A 10,294-nucleotide genomic window follows, 5' to 3' on the forward strand; every position below is an offset into this window, starting at 1 on the left:
AAAGAAAGAAACCGGATGGCTCACCCAATATCAACCTAGGCACTGGAAATGACAATGGCAAACATAGCCCTGTCGAACCTGCAAAGCCCTCCTTACCAAAATTTGGGCGAGCTGTCTTGCAGACTAGTCAAGCAACAGTCTGACATGGACATACTGACAGAATAATTTCTTATAGGTAATGTCCCAGGCACTACTATTATCATTCCTGGGTATGTCCTGTCACACCAGCAGAGGTGGCGGCACAATAGTAATCAGTCGGGAGGGAGTTTCCCAAAGTGTCCTCAGCATCGACTCTGGTTCCCATTAAGTCTCACGGCTTCAGATCAAATATGGGCAAGGAAACCTCCTGCTGATTACTACGTACCATCCACCGTAAGCTGATGAATCTGTACTCTTCCATGTTGAACACTACCTGGAGGAAGCACTGAGGATCTTATGGGGGTAGATTGTGTTCTGGGCAGGGGATTTCAATGTTCATCAACATGAGTGGCTCAGTAGCATCACAGCTGGCCAAGGGCGACAGGACATAGCTGCTAGACAAGGCCTGCGATGGGTGGTGAGGGAAGCAACAAAAGGGAAAAACATACTAGACTTCATCCTCACCAACCTGCCTGCTGGAGATGCATCTGCCCATCGGTAGAAGTGACCCATGCACAATCCTTGTAAAGATGAAGTTTGGTCTTCGCATTGAGGATACCCCCCATTGTGTTGTGTGGTACTAGCATCATGCTGAATGGGATCGATTCAGAATGGAACTAGCAACTCAAGAGTGGACATCCATGAGGCGCTGTTGGCCATTAGCAGCAGCAGAATTGTACTCAGCCACAATCTGTAACCACATGGCTACGCTGAGGGAACAGTTGCTGAGAGAATAGGAGCTGTCTTTGAAACAAACAGTTAAGATTTGTCAGGCTCACGAGCAAGCCGCACAGCATTCTGAAATGTTTCTCAGTTCTTGGAGGATAGCACTCTGTTACCGCCCTTTTTCCAAAATGGTGGGAAGCTTCTGAAAAGAAGATGGGACAAGATCAACGAACAAGATCAGGCCAAAGTGTTTCTGTGTGCAAGTTGTAGTCAAAGACACAAAGTAAGGCAGTGTCCAGCGTTTGGCAAGTTTTGTTCCAGAAGCAAAGGAAAAAATCACTTTGCTCAGAATTGCTACTCTAAGCTCAATCGCAGATCAGTCAGCACAGTGGAAGGCACAGTCTCCAGTGATGAAGCGTCATTGTTTGTTGGAGTAATAACAGAGAATAATTTTTGGGAGACATCAAAAAATTCTCCAGCACTTAAAAAAGTGCAAACTGATGCAGGTGATGAAGACAAATGGCTGCTACCACTTGAAGTGAACGGTACAGTGGTCCAATTGAAGTTAGACACTGGTGCCAAAGCCAATTTAATCAGCATGACTGATTTTAAAAATATAAAAAATCAGCCTATTAGAAGAGATCACAAAATATCTCTGAAAGATTATAATGGTTCAAACATTAAACACCACGTTGTGGTGCTTGTGACCTGAGTGTGGTGGTGAAGAACACAGTTTATTCCGTCCCATTCTGTATTGTATCTGATGGTTTGGATTCATTATTAGGTGATCAGTCCTGAGAAGAATTAGGTCTAGTGCAGTTGGTGTATAGCATCCACAAATGATTGAATCAACACTCCAATGATTCTGAGAACATTATCAGCAAATTCAGCAATGCGTTCACTGATTTTAGTGCACTACCATTCGCCAACGAAATACAATTCAAAGAAAATGCATTATCTAAAGCACCAAAACAAACTATTAGTGGTGAAATTGTTGAAGGTGTAGATCTGCATGTCAATCTGATTTCTACCCTACCACCCGTATCAGATACAAAACCACAAGTTATCAAGAAGATGGAAGAGCCTACTAATGAGGTGAATTCCATGGTATGTGTGAAACAAAAAAATGGTGATGCTCGTATAGTTATGGATCCCAAAGATCTTAACGAAAAACGTGTATATATTGCAAAACAATCATTACAGAAAGCAATGGACAGCCAATCTGATCCACATCTCAAGAAATCACGATACAAAGCATTACCATTGTCACATGGTAGATCACCAGCAGAGTTGCTCATGAATAGAAGGTTGCGTACCACACTTCCATACTTGGAAAAGGAGGAGGAGAATGCAGTGGTACTGTAGGAAATGCAAAACATTAAAGCAAAACAAAAGCAGTTCTATGATAGAGTGTCTTAGAACTTTACCATCTCTGAGTAATGGTGACATTGTGAGAATAGAAGATTCAGGCAATTGGTCGAGAAAAGCCATTGCACTTGAAGAAGTAGCACCTCATTCCTACAATGTACAGACAGGGAATGGGTTGACTTTAAGAAGAAATTGTCGCACATGGGTTGGTTTTAAGAAGAAATTGTTGCATGCTCTTGAAAACCAGGGAAGACTTTCACAACAACATGATGGATAACGAATCTACGTCAGAATCAACGTCAGCTGCAGTGTCAGATAGTTCAGCAGTCCCTGAGTATGAGGATGTCATGGAGAACATTGAATCTACAAGTTCTGAGCAGCAAGGTCAAACTTTGAGAAGGTCAACCAGAGTCAGAAGAAAACCCGATCAACTCAATTTGTAGATTTGGACTATTTGTACATACTCTGCTTGCTGTCCTTGCATATTTGTTAAACCAGTTTTAAACTTTAAAAAAAATTAATACTGTTAGACCCACAGGCTAATGATACCACATGTAAATATACTGATGATAATGTTTAATTTATTCCTTCAAAGGAGAGGGGATGTAGTGATATCACGGTTGTGTTGTAATTCACTGACTGACCACTGGGAGTCTCATTAGTATATAGGTGAATGTTAGAGTCAGATGACCTCAGACTGACGAGGGAGCTGGGAGAGGGCTTGCTTTTGCATGTTCATACTGTTATTCATCTGTTGTTTTGTACATAATTGATCCACAGTTAATGTTAAATCATTTTGAGCTTTAGCTACATGTGTTCTTGTCGTATAAATCAGACCATCAGGAAAGAACATTACACCATTAATGGGCTAGCACCGGCGCCATGTGGAACTCTAGCAATTCCAATGAAAAATGGTGTCCAATTCGCCAGGGTCAGGATTGCCACTCGAGAGGCTGACAAGCTGCAACGGCATATTAGCACTGCACTCCCCACAAACACTCATCCCAGCCAACAAGATGGCAGTACCCTACTGGGTGCCATGGAGGCGATGCGATCCACCCTGTTCCTGGGATGGGAAGGAGATTGCCACCGACCGCCGTACACCGGGCCTGGGCTCAGCTGGAAAAGGCCATGAGCGCCGTGGGCCCCACCGGCAAGACCAGACAGCAGTGCAGAAAGAAGCTGGATGACCTCCTCAGGGCGGCCAGGGTGAGTAACCAGCACCATGCCCCTTGCACCAACCCCTGTTCCACACACCTAAAGCCCCCTCCCCACTCGTAGGTTGACTGAACACCACCCGCTGGCAGTGTGCATGCTCTCCACCATGCACCACATGCCAGCACCCATACCGTCCGCCATGGCCCATGCTCTGGCCACAAAGGCGACCAGCTGCCTACCCCCTGTGCTACATGCAGCCAACTGTCTGACTCTGTGTGCTTTCTGTCTCCCCTGCTTCAGGAGAAGGTGGCGCATAACCACAGAGGAAGAGAGAAGACCGGAGGGCGACCACCGGTCCTGCAGTCCCTCACTGTTGCGGAGCAGCGGACACCGGAGAGAGTGCAGTCACTGAGGCGGAGGTCAGCATCGGGCAGCCAAGTAAGACCCCACTGAGTTACAGTGTCCTTGTGGCACATGTAGCACAACTCCCTCACCATACCCACGCCACCCAAACACCACCCCACCTCCTGCTCACCACCTACCTCCCACTCACCGCCCCCACACCACCCCACCTCTCCCTCCCCACCCCCGCATCACCTTCACAGCTGTCACCAACACCCTCCACTATCCCAGAGACACGCACCTCAGTTGGGCATGTTAGTGAAGAGGTTCCCGGGACACTATCGGTGCGCACCACACATGTGCAGCGGTACATGAGGTGAAGGTAGGAGTCCCCGAGGGGCAGGAATGTCGGAGGGCAGCCCGGACCCAGGGCCTAGCTGCTGTCCAGATGGGTCTTGAGTTTCTGGAAAGGTGGTCCCATCGATAATGGCGATGCAGAAACAGAGCTGGGGACTACATGACGGGTTGTCAGCCACCATCCAGCAGTTGGAAGTGGTGCCAAACATGTGTGCCACCCAGGCTGACACTGCAGGGGTGGCATCCATGATTGAGGCCTTGAGGAGCGAAGGTATCGGCCATGGGTCAGGATGTGCAATGCCTGGGCCACTCTGTGCGAGTAGTGGCATAGGCACAGGACAGGTCTGCCCTGTCACAAGCAGCTATGTACCAGGGATACCTGGACATTTCAGCGGCACTGCAGTGCATGGCCCAGTCACAATTGGAGTTCACTCTGCTCGCACCCCCATCCTAAGGAGTAGCCCAGGGGCCACCGGGCACCCCGAGCGTGCAGCAGGTGACGGTGCCCATGCCGGTGACTCCTGCACGGGAGGTGCAGGAACACCACAGCGCCTTGGAGACCTCCCCCCCCCCCCCTCCCCCAACCTCCTGTCCCTGGTGCATCCGATGTGCGGGCAGAGCAGGGTGGCACCACACCACCTGGGACACCCAAGTGACTACCGGGTCCATCCAGGCCCGGTTGTTCCAAATGATGGCAGCAAAAGAGGACCCAGGTCACAGGGCAGGAATCACAGCAGGCCGCCTTTAGCCCTGATGTACTACCTGGGGGATCCACCAAGACGTGGCGTTCGGGCACGTAAGGCCAGAAAGGTAGACACCAGTTAAGTTGGCACGGGTGCAGGAGACAGGATAGTGTTAGGGGTTAGGGCACAAACTGTAGAGATGTTCACCTATTATGTTCAAAATAAACACCAGTGCACATAAGCTCCAAACTGCCTCGGTGCTCTTTCAGAAAGGTGTGAGAGATGGGCTGGGCTGGGTTGCCTGCCGAAGGGGTCATGAGGGGGCAGGAGATTGGCACAGGCTGGGGCACTTCATCCCCGCCACTTCAAGGATTTGGTGGGGCCATGTGATGGAATGGCCAATTCTCATGCAGGTGGACAGTGGAAAGTGCTACCAAGGGCAGGAGTTAGATGTTATTAAATGACACGGAGCACCAGAGCTCATCGCAGAGCGGGTTGTCATCATCCTCCATCCCATGCATCAGATCTGCTCTTACGGCCAACCCAGGGCCCGCACTCCAGAGTGAGGCAGGTAGGAATCACAGGGTTGAAGGGCGGGGTGGGGGGGGGGGGGGGGGGGGGTGCTGGTGCTGGGAGTGTGGTCATGGGAGGGGGTGGTCGGCGGGGGGGGGGGGGGGGGGGGGGGGGGGGGTGGAGGCGGCAGTTGAGATGGGATGTTTGTGCCATCAGCCAAGCTATCTAATCAGAGAATCTGGAGATGATTCCTGTATCCCATGTGCACGACCCCTGGCACACACGTTGTGTAGCCTCCTGTGCCTGCCCAGATCCCATGCCCTGCACATCCTCGCCCTTAACCGGCTCCTTCTCATGGGACGAGGCTTGGCAGTCATCCCCCTCCTCCTGCACGTCACCCCTCTGCTGCACAATGTTGTGGAGGATGCAGCAGACCACCACGATGTGGGAGACCCCTTAGTGCTATACTGGAGGACCCCTCCAGACCAGTTCTGGCACCTGAACCGCATCTTCATGAGGCCAATGCACTGCTCAAAGTTGCCCCTGGTCGCTGTATGGGCGTCATTGCAGCGGGTCTCCGTGTCGGTCTGTGACATCCAGATAGGCGTCATCAGCCACTACGGCAGCGGATAACTCCTGTCGCCCAAGAGCCATCCCCTCACCCGGGGGTGCACTTAGAAATGTCATAAACCATTAAGCATTCCAGAATCAAGTTGTGATGCACATTGCCCAGGTATCGGGTGCAGGCATGCATGATGTGCAGCTTACGGTCACACACCAGCTGCACATTCATTGAGTGGAGTCCCTTGTGAAAAATGGCCCATTATGCGCTGGTGCTCATAGGGGGACATGCATCCCATCGATCACCCCTTCAACCTGGGGCATTCCGGCGATGGTAGCAAACCCCACTACCATTGGCATCCTGGTGGGCTAGGTCCATATTGAATTTGAAATATCGTGCTGACTGGACATATAGGTCCCCTGTGATGGCTCAGAAGCTCCTGTGCATCAAGGTCTGTGAGATCCTGAACAGGTCCCCACTCAGCGCCTGGAAGGACCTCATAACGTAAAGATTCAAGGTGATCATCACTTTGGTGGCCATCGGGACCGGCTGTCCTCCCCCGTACACCCATGGTGCCAGGTGTGCTGTGATCCGGCAAATATGCCGTACGGTCCCCCTGCTCGGCTGGAATCTTCAGCAACATGTCCGCTCTGGCTGGTCTTCAAAGGGCAGGCGCTGCTGAGACACACAATGCCTGATGTGGCACATCTTCCCACCTCCTCAATATGTTGGGCGGCCAGCTTTCCATCCTCACCAGCGGGTTCCTGTTCCTCCGAGGGCGGGTTCCACTGCTGCAGGGTCCTCCCCGAACAGCTCCTGTTCCAACAGCCTCAGTACACCCCTCAGGGCTACTGCAGCTCAGATGATGGCAGCCATCCCTGGATTGAATTCCGAAGTCCATTGTCTGCAGGGGATGAAATGCAGACATAGAATCATGGAATCCCTACAGTGCAGGAGGAGGCTATTCAGCCCATTGAGTCTACACCGACCCTCTGAAGGAGTACCCCACTAAGGCCCACTCTCTCATCCTCTGCTCTCCGCACCGCACCCCTAGCCCCGTCAGTGCCCGGCACAGCGAGGGTCTCTGGGCCCTTCGCACATCCCGGCTGGCAGTGGCATCCATGGCTCGGCCTATCCATGCCAGAGGTACGCTCTGCAACGCCCAACTGGCGCTTTCCTGCATGGGCTGCTGTGGGTAATTCCTTTGGAGGAGCCCCGTGATGCCCTGCTGGCTGGTGGCACCCACTTGGGGGTGGGGGGGGGGGGGGGGGACGGTGGTTGGTGGGGTGGAGGTGGAATAGAGTCCGATGGATTGTGGGGTGGGGGCATCCATATGGCCGGTGTCACTGTGTGCAGCGGCTGGACCGGCAGTGCACAATTGCGCCTCAGGTAACATGACCTACTTCCTCTCTATTCCTCAGCAGCCATGTCACCTGTTGCCCGATTTGTAAAACCATAAGTGTACTTTACCATCGGTAATTCCACCTGGCAGAACCAAAGCATCACAGGAGCCCTGGGTCGGGCCCTTTAACAATATGCCAACAGCGTTTACTGTACATGCGCAGTAAAATGCATTCACGCCACTGTTGAGGCACCAGAGCAAGGCATTCTGTCAGGCACCCAGTGCCAGTAACGATTTTCAGCTCACGTGCAATTCTCTGCCCAATTGCGATCCAGCATCACTGGACGGCGAACCCTGAGGTGTCTACCTGGTGAAGCTACAACACAGGACTGCTCGCGTGCCAACCAACATAAGCAGCACATGAAAGACAGAGCTAATCGATCCCACAACCAATATATCAGATCTAAGCTTTGCAGGACGGCCAAATCCAGCTTTGAATGATTGTAGACAAGTAAACATCTCACTGGAGGAGGAGGCTCCACAAATATCCCCATTCTCAATGATAGAGGAGCCCAGCACATTTATGCAATAGGAAAGGCTGAGGCATTCGCAACAATCTTCAGCCAGTACTGCCGAGTGGGATTTTCATCTCGGTCTCCTCCAGAGGTCCCCAGTATCACAGATGCCAGGCTTCAGCCAATTTAATTCATCCCACGAGATATCAAGAAACAGCCAAAGGCACTGGATACTGCAAAGGTTATGGGCCCTGACAATAGTCTGGCAATAGAACTGAGGACATGTGCTCCAGAACTTGCTGCGCTCCTACAACTACAACACCGGCATCTACCCAGTAAAGTGGAAAATGCCCAGGTATGTCCCATGCACAAAAAGCAGGACAAATCCAGACTGCCCCATTTCCACCATATCAGTCTACTCTCAAACAGAAGTGATGGAAGGAATCATCAACTTGCTCATTGCACTCAGTTTGGTTTCTGCCAGTGTCACTGAGTTCCTGATCTCATTACCAGTGTCACTGAGTTCCTGATCTCATTACCAGTGTCACTGAGTTCCTGATCTCATTACCAGTGTCACTGAGTTCCTGATCTCATTACCAGTGTCACTGAGTTCCTGATCTCATTACCAATGTCACTGAGTTCCTGATCTCATTACCAGTGTCACTGAGTTCCTGATCTCATTACCAGTGTCACTGACCTTCTGATCTCATTACCAATGTCACTGAGTTCCTGATCTCATTACCAGTGTCACTGAGTTCCTGATCTCATTACCAGTGTCACTGAGTTCCTGTTCTCATTATCAGTGTCACTCAGTTCCTGATCTTATTACAGCCTTGTTTCAAACATGGATAAAAGAGCTGAACTCCAGAGGTGAGGTGAGAGTGACTGGCCTTGATATGAGGGCAGCATTTGATTGAGTAAGGCATCAAAGTGCCTGAGCAAAACTGGAGTCAATTGGGATCAGGGGGGAAACTCGCCACTGGATGGGGCCAAACCTGGCACAAAGGAAAATAAAGGTCAGTCATCTCTATCGTGGGAATCACTGCAGGAGTTCCTCAAGGTCGGCCGCTCAACATGGTCACCAACACTGGGAGCACGTTTCTTACTCAGCTGCATCACCAAACTACTGCCTTCTGCTGCCTCTTCTGCCTTTACACCAAAATTATGGAGATTCAAGGTGTCGAAATTATTTCCAGCAAGCTCACTAGCATGACATATTTGAATGACACTGTTTCCCAGAGTATCCACATGCACACTTTATTATTGGAGATTCTAAAATCTATCTGGTCTCATATGATTGATGACTGGAGTGCGCTGAAGTAGCATGACTGCGCTTTCAATTGCAAGTAGGTGAGGAAGCTATTGAATGCCTCTCCTGTGTTCTGGGTGAGCATACGGAATTTATAGTGCTCAAAGGTTTAATTTTTGCGAGTGGAGCAATGCTGATAGAATCATTTAAGCACTTCTTCAAAGATTTTACCATCAGCTTCGTCTTCAAATGCAAAAGTATTAAAGATCTCAATTGCTTGGGGACCTGCTACAGTGAGCAGCAATGCGGTATGCCTCTCATCGGGCTGTGCCTGCAGACAAAGGGCTGCAACATACAGATTAAACTGCTGCTTAAACATCCTCCAATCTTTGTCTACATTCCCAGCTGCTGAGGTGCGTTGATACCTTCCATTCAGGCTTTGATGTTTTATCACGTGTTGAGCACAAGATGCCAGGAGCTTGCAAGGTTAGTCGCAAAGGTTCGTTTCTGTTCTTATCCTGCAAAGTTATCTTCAGTGGTTCGAATTTTCTTGTACAGAATCTTCAAATTCTTGTCAAATCACCACTCCTGGTACCATGTCATGTTCTGTAGACTAGCCAAAGTGAATGATAAACTACAGAACATGTACTTTTAAATAATTTACTGTCAAGCAACTGTATGGTAAGATAACTAGGATTCATAAACTAACAAACAACTAATACTAAACAACTCTTTTGGAACAACTGCAAATATGTGTATCTCCCAGCATGATCAACTACGGACTCCCCGATCACATGGTGATGTGATGGGTTTACAATGCTACCTAGAGGTTGGAGGCCGGGCATAACATTATGTACAAACTTACATTATGCATATCATCATACTCACCATCCTGACTTGGAAATATATTGCCGTCCCTTCACTTTTGATGGGTCAAAATCCTGGAACTCCCTCACTAATAGCACACTTGCTGTACCTACACCGTATGGATCACAAGAATCAGCGGGATCTTGGTGTGCATGTACGCGATCCCTTAAAGTAGCAGGGTAGCAGGATACAGTGGTTAAGAAGGCAGACGGTATACTTATTGGCTGAGGCATAGATTTTAAGAGCAGGGAAGTTATGCTGGAACTGTATGAAAAATTGCTTAGGCCGCAGGTAGAGTATTGTGTGCATTTCCGGAATCCACATTATAGGAGGGATGTGATAGAACCGGAAAGGTCCACAGGAGATTTTCCTGGGGCTGGAGAGTTTTAGCTATGAAGAGAGATTGGATAGATTGTGGTTGTTTTCTTTGGAGCAGAGGAGATGAAGGGGAACATGATTGAGACATATAAAATTATGAGGGGAATAGATAGAGTATACAGAGAAGAATTTCCCCCCTTGGTGGAGCAATCAATG

The sequence above is a fragment of the Scyliorhinus canicula genome, chromosome 7 (assembly GCF_902713615.1).
Source record: "Scyliorhinus canicula chromosome 7, sScyCan1.1, whole genome shotgun sequence".
NCBI classification, from domain to species: domain Eukaryota; kingdom Metazoa; phylum Chordata; class Chondrichthyes; order Carcharhiniformes; family Scyliorhinidae; genus Scyliorhinus; species Scyliorhinus canicula.